This window comes from Arachis hypogaea, chromosome 6 (genome assembly GCF_003086295.3).
Source record: "Arachis hypogaea cultivar Tifrunner chromosome 6, arahy.Tifrunner.gnm2.J5K5, whole genome shotgun sequence".
Classification (NCBI taxonomy): Eukaryota; Viridiplantae; Streptophyta; class Magnoliopsida; order Fabales; family Fabaceae; genus Arachis; species Arachis hypogaea.
The window spans coordinates 45,412,756-45,423,412 of NC_092041.1; the positions used below are offsets into that span (position 1 = coordinate 45,412,756).

General features: G+C 40.8%; 1 non-coding gene across 1 annotated transcript; it reads left to right on the forward strand.

Annotated features, from left to right (window-relative positions):
• The first annotated feature begins 4,786 nt into the window (after positions 1–4,786).
• On the forward strand, positions 4,787–4,894 carry LOC112699830 (small nucleolar RNA R71). The gene has a single exon (XR_003152767.1). It is a non-coding gene; the product is annotated as a small nucleolar RNA R71 (small nucleolar RNA).
• Positions 4,895–10,657: the final 5,763 nt, after the last annotated feature.

Consider the following 10,657-nt stretch of genomic DNA (forward strand, 5'->3'; position numbering starts at 1 on the left):
TCTCTGAATCAGATTTTTGCTCAGGTCCCTCAATTTCAGCCAGAAAATACCTGAAATCACAGAAAAACACACAAACTCATAATAAAGTCCAGAAAAGTGAATTTTAACTAAAAAATAATAAAAATATACTAAAAACTAACTATATCATACCAAAAACATACTAAAAACAATGCCAAAAAGTGTATAAATTATCCGCTCATCACAACACCAAACTTAAATTGTTGCTTGTCCTCAAGCAACTGAAAATCAAATAAGATAAAAAGAAGAGAATATGCAATGAATTCCAAAAACATCTATGAAGATCAGTATTAATTAGATGAGCGGGGCTTTTAGCTTTTTGCCTCTGAACAGTTTTGGCATCTCACTCTATCCTTTGAAACTTAGAATGATTGGCTTCTTTAGGAACTTAGAATCCAGATAATGTTAATGATTCTCCTAGTAAAGTATGATGATTCTTGAGCAAAGCTACTTATTGAGTCTTGGCTGTGGCCCAAAGCACTCTGTCTTCCAGTATTACCACCGGATACATACATGCCACAGACACATAATTGGGTGAACCTTTTCAGATTGTGACTCAGCTTTGCTAAAGTCCCCAATTAGAGGTGTCCAGGGTTCTTAAGCACACTCTTATTTGCCTTGGATCACAACTCTTATTTCTCTATAAATTTTTTTCTTTTTTTTTTCTTTTTTTCGGTTTTTTTTTTTGAATAGAAATGCTTTTTCTTGCTTCAAGAATCATTTTATTGATTTTTCAGATCCTCAGTAACATGTCTCCTTTTTCATCATTCTTTCAAGAGCCAACATTCATAAACCACAAATTCAAGATACATATGCACTGTTTAAGCATACATTCAGAGAACAAAAATATTGCCACCACATCAAAATAATTAAACTGTTATAAAATTCAAAATTCATGCAATTCTTTCTTTTATCAATTAAGCACGTTTTTATTCAAGAAAGGTGATGGATTCATAGGACATTCATAACTTTAAGGCATAGACACTAAGACACTAATGATCACAAGACACATACATGGATAAACATAAGCATAAAATTCGAAAAACAGAAGAATAAAGAACAAGGAAATCAAGGAACGGGTCCACCTTAGTGATGGCGGCTCTTTCTTGCTCTTGAAGATCCTATGGAGTGCTTGAGCTCCTCAATGTCTCTTCCTTGTCTTTGTTGCTCCTCCCTCATGATTCTTTGATCTTCTCTAATTTCATGAAGGATGATGGAGTGTTCTTGATGCTCCACCCTTAGTTGTCCCATGTTGGAACTCAACTCTCCTAGGGAGGTGTTTAATTGCTCCCAATAGTCTTGTGGAGGAAAGTGCATCCCTTGAGGAATCTCAGGGATCTCATGATGAGTGGGATCTCTTGTGTGCTCCATCCTCTTCTTAGTGATGGGCTTGTCCTCATCAATGGGGGTGTCTCCCTCTATGTCAACTCCCACTGAATAACAGAGGTGACAAATGAGATGAGGAAAGGCTAACCTTGTCAAGGTAGAGGACTTGTCCGCCACCTTATAGAGTTCTTGGGCTATAACCTCATGAACCTCTATTTCTTCTCCAATCATGATGCTATGGATCATGATAGCCCGGTCTATGGTAACTTCGGACCGGTTGCTAGTGGGAATGATTGAGCGTTGTATGAACTCTAACCATCCTCTAGCCACGGGCTTGAGGTCCTGCCTTCTTAATTGAACCGGCTTTCCTCTTGAATCTCTCTTCCATTGGGCGCCCTCTTCACATATGACTGTGAGGACTTGGTCCAACCTTTGATCAAAGTTGACCCTTCTAGTGTAGAGATGTTCATCTCCTTGCATCATAGGCAAGTTGAACGCCACCCTCACACTTTCCGGACTAAAATCCAAGTATTTCCCCCGAACCATAGTAAGATAATTCTTTGGATTCGGGTTCACACTTTGGTCATGGTTCTTGGTGATCCATGCATTGGCATAGAACTCTTGAACCATCAAGATTCCGACTTGTTGAATGAGGTTGGTAAGAACTTCCCAACCTCTTCTTCGGATCTCATGTCGGATCTCCGGATATTCACCCTTTTTGAGTGAAAAAGGGACCTCGGGGATCACCTTCTTCAAGGCCACAACTTCATAGAAATGGTCTTGATGCACCCTTGAGATGAATCTTTCCATCTCCCATGACTCGGAGGTGGAAGCCTTTGCCTTCCCTTTCCTCTTTCTAGAGGTTTCTCCGGCCTTGGATGCCATAAATGGTTATGGAAAAACAAAAAGCAATGCTTTTACCACACCAAACTTAAAATGGTTGCTCGTCCTCGAGCAAAAGAAGAAAGCAGAGAGTAGAAGAAGAAGAAATGGAGGAGATGGAGAGGGCTTTGTGTTCGGCCAAAAGGGAGAAGAAGTAGTGTTTAAGGTGTGTGAAAATGAAGGAGTGAAGGAGGGTTTATATAGGAGAGGGGGAGAGAGAGGTTCGGCCATTTGAGGGTGGGTTTGGGTGGGAAAGTGGTTTGAATTTGAATGGTGGGGTAGGTGGGGTTTTATGAAGGATGGATGTGAGTGGTGAAGAGAAAGATGGGATTTGATAGGTGAAGGGTTTTTGGGGAAGAGGTGTTGAGGTGATTGGTGAAGAAGAGAGAGAGTGGTAGGGTAGGTGGGGATCCTGTGGGGTCCACAGATCCTGAGGTGTCAAGGAAAAGTCATCCCTGCACCAAATGGCATTCAAAATCACGTTTTGTGCCATTTCTGGCGTTAAACGCCGGGCTGGTGCCCATTTCTGGCGTTTAACGCCAGCATCTTGCCCCTTTCTGGCGTTTAACGCCAGTCTGGTGCCCCTTTCTAGCGTTAAACGCCCAGAATGGTGCCAGACTGGGCGTTAAACGCCCAACAGCTAACCTTACTGGCGTTTAAACGCCAGTGGGTGCGTCCTCCAGGGTGTGCTATTTTTCTTCCTGTTTTTCATTCTGTTTTTGCTTTTTTCATGGATTTTGTGACTTCTTATGATCATCAACCTACAAAAGACATATAATAACAAAAGAAAATAGTTAATTATAAAACATTGGGTTGCCTCCCAACAAGCGCTTCTTTAATGTCATTAGCTTGACAGAGGACTCTCATGGAGCCTCAGAAATGCTCAGAACCGTGTTGGAACCTCCCAACACCAAACTTAGAGTTTGAATGTGGGGGTTCAACACCAAACTTAGAGTTTGGTTGTGGCCTCCCAACACCAAACTTAGAGTTTGACTGTGGGGTTCTTTTTGGCTCTGTTTTGAGAGAAGCTCTTCATGCTTCCTCTCCATGATGACAGAGGGATATCCTTGGGCCTTAAACACCAAGGATTCTTCATTCACTTGAATGATCAACTCTCCTCTATCAACATCAATCACAGCCTTTGCTGTGGCTAGGAAGGGTCTGCCAAGGATGATGGATTCATCCATGCACTTTCCAGTCTCTAGGACTATGAAATCAGTAGGGATGTAATGGTCTTCAACCTTTACCAGAACATCCTCTACAAGTCCATAGGCTTGTTTTCTTGAGTTGTCTGCCATCTCTAGTGTGATTTTTGCAGCTTGCACCTCAAAGATCCCTAATTTCTCCATTACAGAGAGGGGCATGAGGTTTACACTTGACCCTAAGTTACACAAGGCCTTCTTGAAGGTCATGGTGCCTATGGTACAAGGTATAGAAAACTTCCCAGGATCCTGCCTCTTTTGAGGCAGTTTCTGCCTAGACAAGTCATTCAGTTCTTTGGTGAGCAAAGGGGATTCATCCTCCCAAGTCTCATTTCCAAATAACTTGTCATTCAGCTTCATGATTGCTCCAAGGTATTTGGCAACTTGCTCTTCAGTGACATACTCATCCACTTCAGAGGAAGAATACTCATCAGAGCTCATGAATGGCAGAAGTAAGTCCAATGGAATCTCTATGGTCTCAGTTTGAGCCTCAGATTCCCATGGTTCCTCATTGGGAACTCATTGGAGGCCAGTGGACGTCCAGTGAGGTCTTCCTCAGTGGCGTTCACTGCCTCTTCTTCCTCCCAGAATTCGGCCATGTTGATGGCCTTGCACTCTCCTTTTGGATTTTCTTCTGTATTGCTTGGGAGAGTACTATGAGGGAGTTCAGTAATTTTCTTGCTCAGCTGACCCACTTGTCCTTCCAAATTCCTAATGGAGGACCTAGTTTCAGTCATGAAACTTTGAGTGGTTTTGATTAGATCAGAGACCATGGTTGCTAAGTCAGAGGTATTCTGCTTAGAACTCTCTGTCTGTTGCTGAGAAGATGATGGAAAAGGCTTGCTATTGCTAAACCTGTTTCTTCCACCATTATTGTTATTGAAACCTTGTTGAGGTCTCTGTTGATCCTTCCATGAAAGATTTGGATGATTCCTCCATGAAGGATTGTAGGTGTTTCCATAGGGTTCTCCCATGTAATTCACCTCTTCTATTGAAGGGTTCTCAGGATCATAAGCTTCTTCCTCAGATGAAGCTTCCTTAGTACTGCTTGGTGCATTTTGCATTCCAGACAGACTTTGAGAAATCATATTGACTTGTTGGGTCAATATTTTGTTCTGTGCCAATATGGCATTCAGAGTGTCAATCTCAAGAATTCCTTTCTTCTGACTAGTCCCATTGTTCACAGGATTCCTTTCAGAAGTATACATGAATTGGTTATTTGCACCCATTTCAATCAGTTCTTGAACTTCAGTAGGCGTCTTCTTCAAATGAAGAGATCCTCCAGCAGAGCTATCCAAAGACATCTTGGATAGTTCAGAGAGACCATCATAGAAAATACCTATGATGCTCCATTCAGAAAGCATATCAGAAGGACACTTTCTGATTAATTGTTTGTATCTTTCCCAAGCTTCATAGAGGGATTCTCCTTCCTTCTGTCTGAAGGTTTGGACTTCCACTCTAAGCTTACTCAATTTTTGAGGTGGAAAGAACTTTGCCAAGAAGGCATTGACTAGCTTTTCCCAAGAGTCCAGGCTTTCTTTAGGTTGAGAGTCCAACCATGTTCTAGCTCTGTCTCTTACAGCAAAAGGGAATAGCATAAGTCTGTAGACCTCAGGGTCAACCCCATTAGTCTTGACAGTGTCACAGATTTGCAAGAACTCAGCTAAGAACTGATGAGGATCTTCCAATGGAAGTCCATGGAACATGCAATTCTGTTGCATTAGAGAAACTAATTGAGGCTTAAGCTCAAATTTGTTTGCTCCAATGGCAGGGATAGAGATGCTTCTCCCATAGAAATCGGGAGTAGGTGCAGTAAAGTCACCCAGCACCTTCCTTGCATTGTTGGCATTGTTGTTTTCAGCTGCCATATGTCCTTCTTCTTTGAAGAATTCGGTCAGGTCCTCTAAAGAGAGTTGTGCTTTGGCTTCTCTTAGCTTTTTCTTCAAGGTCCTTTCAGGTTCAGGATCAGCCTCAACAAGAATGCCTTTGTCTTTGCTCCTGCTCATAAGAAAGAGAAGAGAACAAGAAAATGTGGAATCCTCTATGTCACAGTATAGAGATTCCTTAAAGTGTCAAAGGAAAAGAAGAATAGAAGACAGAAGTAGAAAATTCGAACTTATCAAAGAAGATGGAGTTCGAATTTTGCATTAAGGGATAGTGTTAGTCCATAAATAGAAGGATGTGAGAAGGAGGGAAGTAATTTTCGAAAATTAAGTAAGAGATTTTGAAAACATTTTTGAAAACATTACTTGATTTTCGAAAATGAAAGTGGAAAAGAAATCAAGTGATTTTTGAAAAAGATTTTAAAATTAGAAATCAAAAAGATTTGATTGAAAACTATTTTGAAAAAGATGTGGTTAAGGAAATATGATTTAGTTTTTTTTTTAAAAAAAAATGTGATTGAGAAGATATGATTTGAAAAACATTTTAAAAAGATTTGATTTTGAAAATTAAAAACTTGACTAACAAGAAAAGATATGATTCAAACATTAAACCTTTCTCAACAGAAAAGGTAACATACTTGAAATGTTGAATCAAATCATTAATTGATAGTAAGTATCTTAGAAAATAGAAAGAAATTGATTTTGAAAAAGATTTGATTGAAAAATTGATTTGAAAAAGATTTGATTTTGAAAAGATTTTGAAAACTTAGAAAAAAAATTGATTTGAAAACAAAATCTTCCCCTTTAGCCATCCTGGCGTTAAACGCCCAGAATGGTATCCATTCTGGCGTTTAACGCCCAAAATGCTACCCTTTTGGGCGTTAAACGCCCAACCAGGTACCCTGGCTGGCGTTTAAACGCCAGTCTGTCCTTCTTCACTGGGCGTTTTGAACGCCCAGCTTTCTTTGTGCAATTCCTCTGCTGTATGTTCTGAATCTTCAATTCTCTGTATTATTGACTTGAAAAGACACAAATAAAAAATATTTTTGGATTTTTAATGATCAAAATGCAATTAAAATCAAATAACATTGCATGCAAGACACCAAACTTAGCAGTTTGTATACTACTGACACTAACAAAATGAAAATGCATATGAGACACACAAAACAATCAAGTCAATTGAATTCAAAGATCAGAGCAAGTAAATCATCAAGAACATCTTGAAGATCACTAAGATACATGAATGAATGCATGCAATTGACACCAAACTTATGATGAGACACTAGACTCAAACAAGAAATATTTTTGGATTTTATGATTTTTCTGAAATTTTTTTTTTGTGTTTTTCGAAAATTAAGTGGAAAAAGGTATCAAAATTCTTAATGAGAATTCCAGGAATCAGTGCAATGCTAGTCTAAGGCTTCGGTCCAGGAATTAGACATGGCTTCACAGCCAGCCAAGCTTTCAAAGAAAGCTTCGGTCCAAAACACTAGACATGGGCAGAGGCCAGCCAAGCCTTAGCAGATCATTGCTCCAAAAGCAAGATTGATAAAAATCAACAAGCTTTTGTGGTGATAAGTTGAAACCTCGGTCCAATGAAATTAGACATGGCTTCTCAGCCAGCCAGATTTCAACAAATCATCATGAAACTCTAGAATTCATCTTCAAGAATTTCGAAAAAAAAATAAATACCTAATCTAAGCAACAAGATGAACCGTCAGTTGTCCAAACTAGAACAATCCCGGGCAATAACGCCAAAAACTTGGTGTTGTTGCCGGATCTTGGCACTGATGTTACCAAAAGCTTGCTCAAAACTTGAACAATCCCCGGCAACGGCGCCAAAAACTTGGTGCGCGAAATTGTGAACAATACTTTTTCACAACTCTCATAATCCCCGGTCATGAACCCCAAAAACTTGGTAGCTCAATACCATGGCATTACACAACTTCGCACAACTAACCAGCAAGTGCACTGGGTCGTCCAAGTAATAAACCTTACACGAGTAAGGGTCGATCCCACGGAGATTGTTAGTATTGAAGCAAGCTATGGTCATCTTGTAAATCTTAGTCAGGCAAACTCAAATTGTAATGGTGATGAACGAAAATAACACAAAGGTAAAGATAGAGATACTTATGTAATTCATTGGTAGGAACTTCAGATAAGCGCATGAAGATGCCTTCCCTTCCGTCTCTCTGCTTTCCTACTGTCTTCATCCAGTCCTTCTTACTCCTTTCCATGGCAAGCTTAAGCAAGGGTTTCACCATTGTCAGTGGCTACCTCCCATCCTCTCAGTGAAAGCGATTGCATATGCTCTGTCACAGCATAGCGGAATTCATCTGTCGGTTCTCAATCAGGTCGGAATAGAATCCAGTGATTCTTTTGCGTCTGTCACTAACGCCCCGCCTTCAGGAGTTTGAAGCACGTCACAGTCATTCAATCATTGAATCCTACTCAGAATACCACAGACAAGGTTAGACCTTCCGGATTCTCTTGAATGCTGCCATCAGTTCTCGCCTATACCACGAAGACTCTGATCTCACGGAATGGTTGGCTCGTTTGTCAGACGAGCACTCGGTTGTCAGGCGATCAACCATGCATCGTGCAATCAGGAATCCAAGAGATATTCACTAGAGCCTTGATCGCTTGTAGAACAAGAGTGGTTGTCAGTCACCTTGTTCTTGGGTGAGAATGATGATGAGTGTCACGGATCATCACATTCATCAAGTTGAAGAACAAGTGATATCTTAGAACAAGAACAAGCGGAATTGAATGGAAGAACAATAGTAATTGCATTAATACTCGAGGTACAGCAGAGCTCCACACCGTAATCTATGGTGTGTAGAAACTCCACCGTTGAAAATACATAAGCATAAGGTCTAGGCATGGCCGAATGGCCAGCCTCCCAATGATCTAAGAACTAGATGTCCAAAGATGATCAAAGGATCTCAAAACAATCCAAAGATTTCTAATACAATAGTCAAAGGTCCTACTTATAGAAAAACTAGTAGCCTAAGGTGTACAGAAATGAGTAAATGACATAAAAATCCACTTCCGGGCCCACTTGGTGTGTGCTTGGGCTGAGCAATGAAGCATTTTTCGTGCAGAGACTCTTCTTGGAGTTAAACGCCAGCTTTAGTGCCAGTTTGGGCGTTTAACTCCCATTTTGGTGCCAGTTCCGGCGTTTAACGCTGGGATTCCTGAGGGTGACTTTGAACGCTGGTTTGGGCCATCAAATCTTGGGCAAAGTATGAACTATCATATATTGCTGGAAAGCCCAGGATGTCTACTTTCCAACGCCGTTGAGAGCGCGCCAATTGGGCTTCTGTAGCTCCAGAAAATCCACTTCAAGTGCAGGGAGGTCAGAATCCAACAGCATCTGCAGTCCTTTTTGGTCTCTGAATCAGATTTTTGCTCAGGTCCCTCAATTTCAGCCAGAAAATACCTGAAATCACAGAAAAACACACAAACTCATAGTAAAGTCCAGAAAAGTGAATTTTAACTAAAAACTAATAAAAATATACTAAAAACTAACTATATCATACCAAAAACATACTAAAAACAATGCCAAAAAGTGTATAAATTATCCGCTCATCAGACACCCTACATACAGCTTGCCATAGGCGGGCTTTACAAACAATTGAGTTGCATATTACATTGCAGAAATTCAGAGGACAAAGCATCTCCAAAACTCCAACATATTCCTCATTACTGCACAACAAGTAACTACTATTTATTTTATGCCCTTTTTTACTTTATACGAAGCTAAATAACTCTATTGGTATCCTGATTAAGATTAATAAAATAAACACAGCTTGCTTCAAACCAATAATCTCCATGGGATCGACCCTTACTCACGTAAGGTATTACTTGGACGACCCAGTGCACTTGCTGGTTAGTTGTACGGATTGCAAATTCGTGCACCAGAAGGCTTGTCATATGAATCAAAGAAGGCAGTAGATCATTCCTCTGGAGGATCCTTGAACAAGAAGAAGACCATTGAAGAAGCAATAGATGTCATTGAAACTGTAGCTGAGAATGACTACTTCTATGCTTCCGAAAGAGGGAACACTAAGGGAGTAATGGAGCTAAACAATGTAGATGCTCTGCTGGCTCAGAACAAGCTCATCACCAAGCAGTTAGCTGACCTCACCAAGAAGATGGAGAGGAACCAAGTGGCAGCAATCACCACCTCATTAACAACCCAAGAAGAAGTTGAAGAAGAGGACCTTGAGCAAGCCAACTACATTGGGAACTCACCTAGACAGAACCATGATCCATACTCCAAGACATACAACTCTGGATGGAGGAACCACCCAAACTTTGGGTGGGGGAATCAGTAAGAGCAAGGCCAAGACCAGAGGCGTTACAACTTCAACAACAATGCAGCTCATCAACAATTCACACAGAGGACATATCAACACCCCCACAACAACACCTCTCATCCTTCCACCTCTAATCCCAATTTACCATCAATTGATGATAGACTCTCTAAGCTTGAAACCTTACTTGAAGGAATATACCAAGAGATTCAAGAAGACAAGGTGTTCAAAGAAGAGGTGCGAGCCAACATTAAGAACCAAGGAGAGACCATCAAGAAGCTAGAATTTCAAGTGGGATGCTTAGCAGAGAAGATTCCCAAACCTACTGATGGCTTCCCAAGTGACACGGAGAAAAACCCAAGATGAGAGGCAAAGAAAGTAAGATGGGAAGATTGCAAAATGGTCACTACAAGTGATCAAGAGGATGAAGACAAGCAAAGCAACCTCTCCCAACAGCTTGAAAACAACTCAACAGAGGAGGAGGATAGAGATCACCAAGAACCAGAAATCTCACAACAAGAGTTGCTGAAGCTCTATGCACCATTTCCCCAACTGCTCAATGGTGCTGTGGGGAAGAGAATATACTCAAGGTTCCTAGACTTGTTTGCATCTCTGCATGTGAACATACCATTCATCAAGTACATGAAGGAACTTCTTCCCAGGAAAAGCTCACTCAAAGGAGGCCAAACTATAGTGTTAAACAAGGAATGTAGTGCCCTTATTCAACCTGAATTGCCTGCAAAAAGAAGAGACTCAGGGAGTTTTCACATCACTTGTGCCATAGGGGAAACAATGTTTGATAAAGCACTCTGTGATTTAGGGGCAAGCATCAACTTACTGCCCCTATCCCTGGCGAAGAGGCTGCAGATCAATGAGATAATGCCCACAGATGTGGTCATCAGACTGGCTGACAAGACTCAAAAGCAAGCAATAGGAGTGGTGGAAAATGTGCTACTAAAGGTTGGGAAATACTTTCTCCCAACAGACTTTGTCATCCTGGACATGGAAGAGAGTCACATTCACCCAA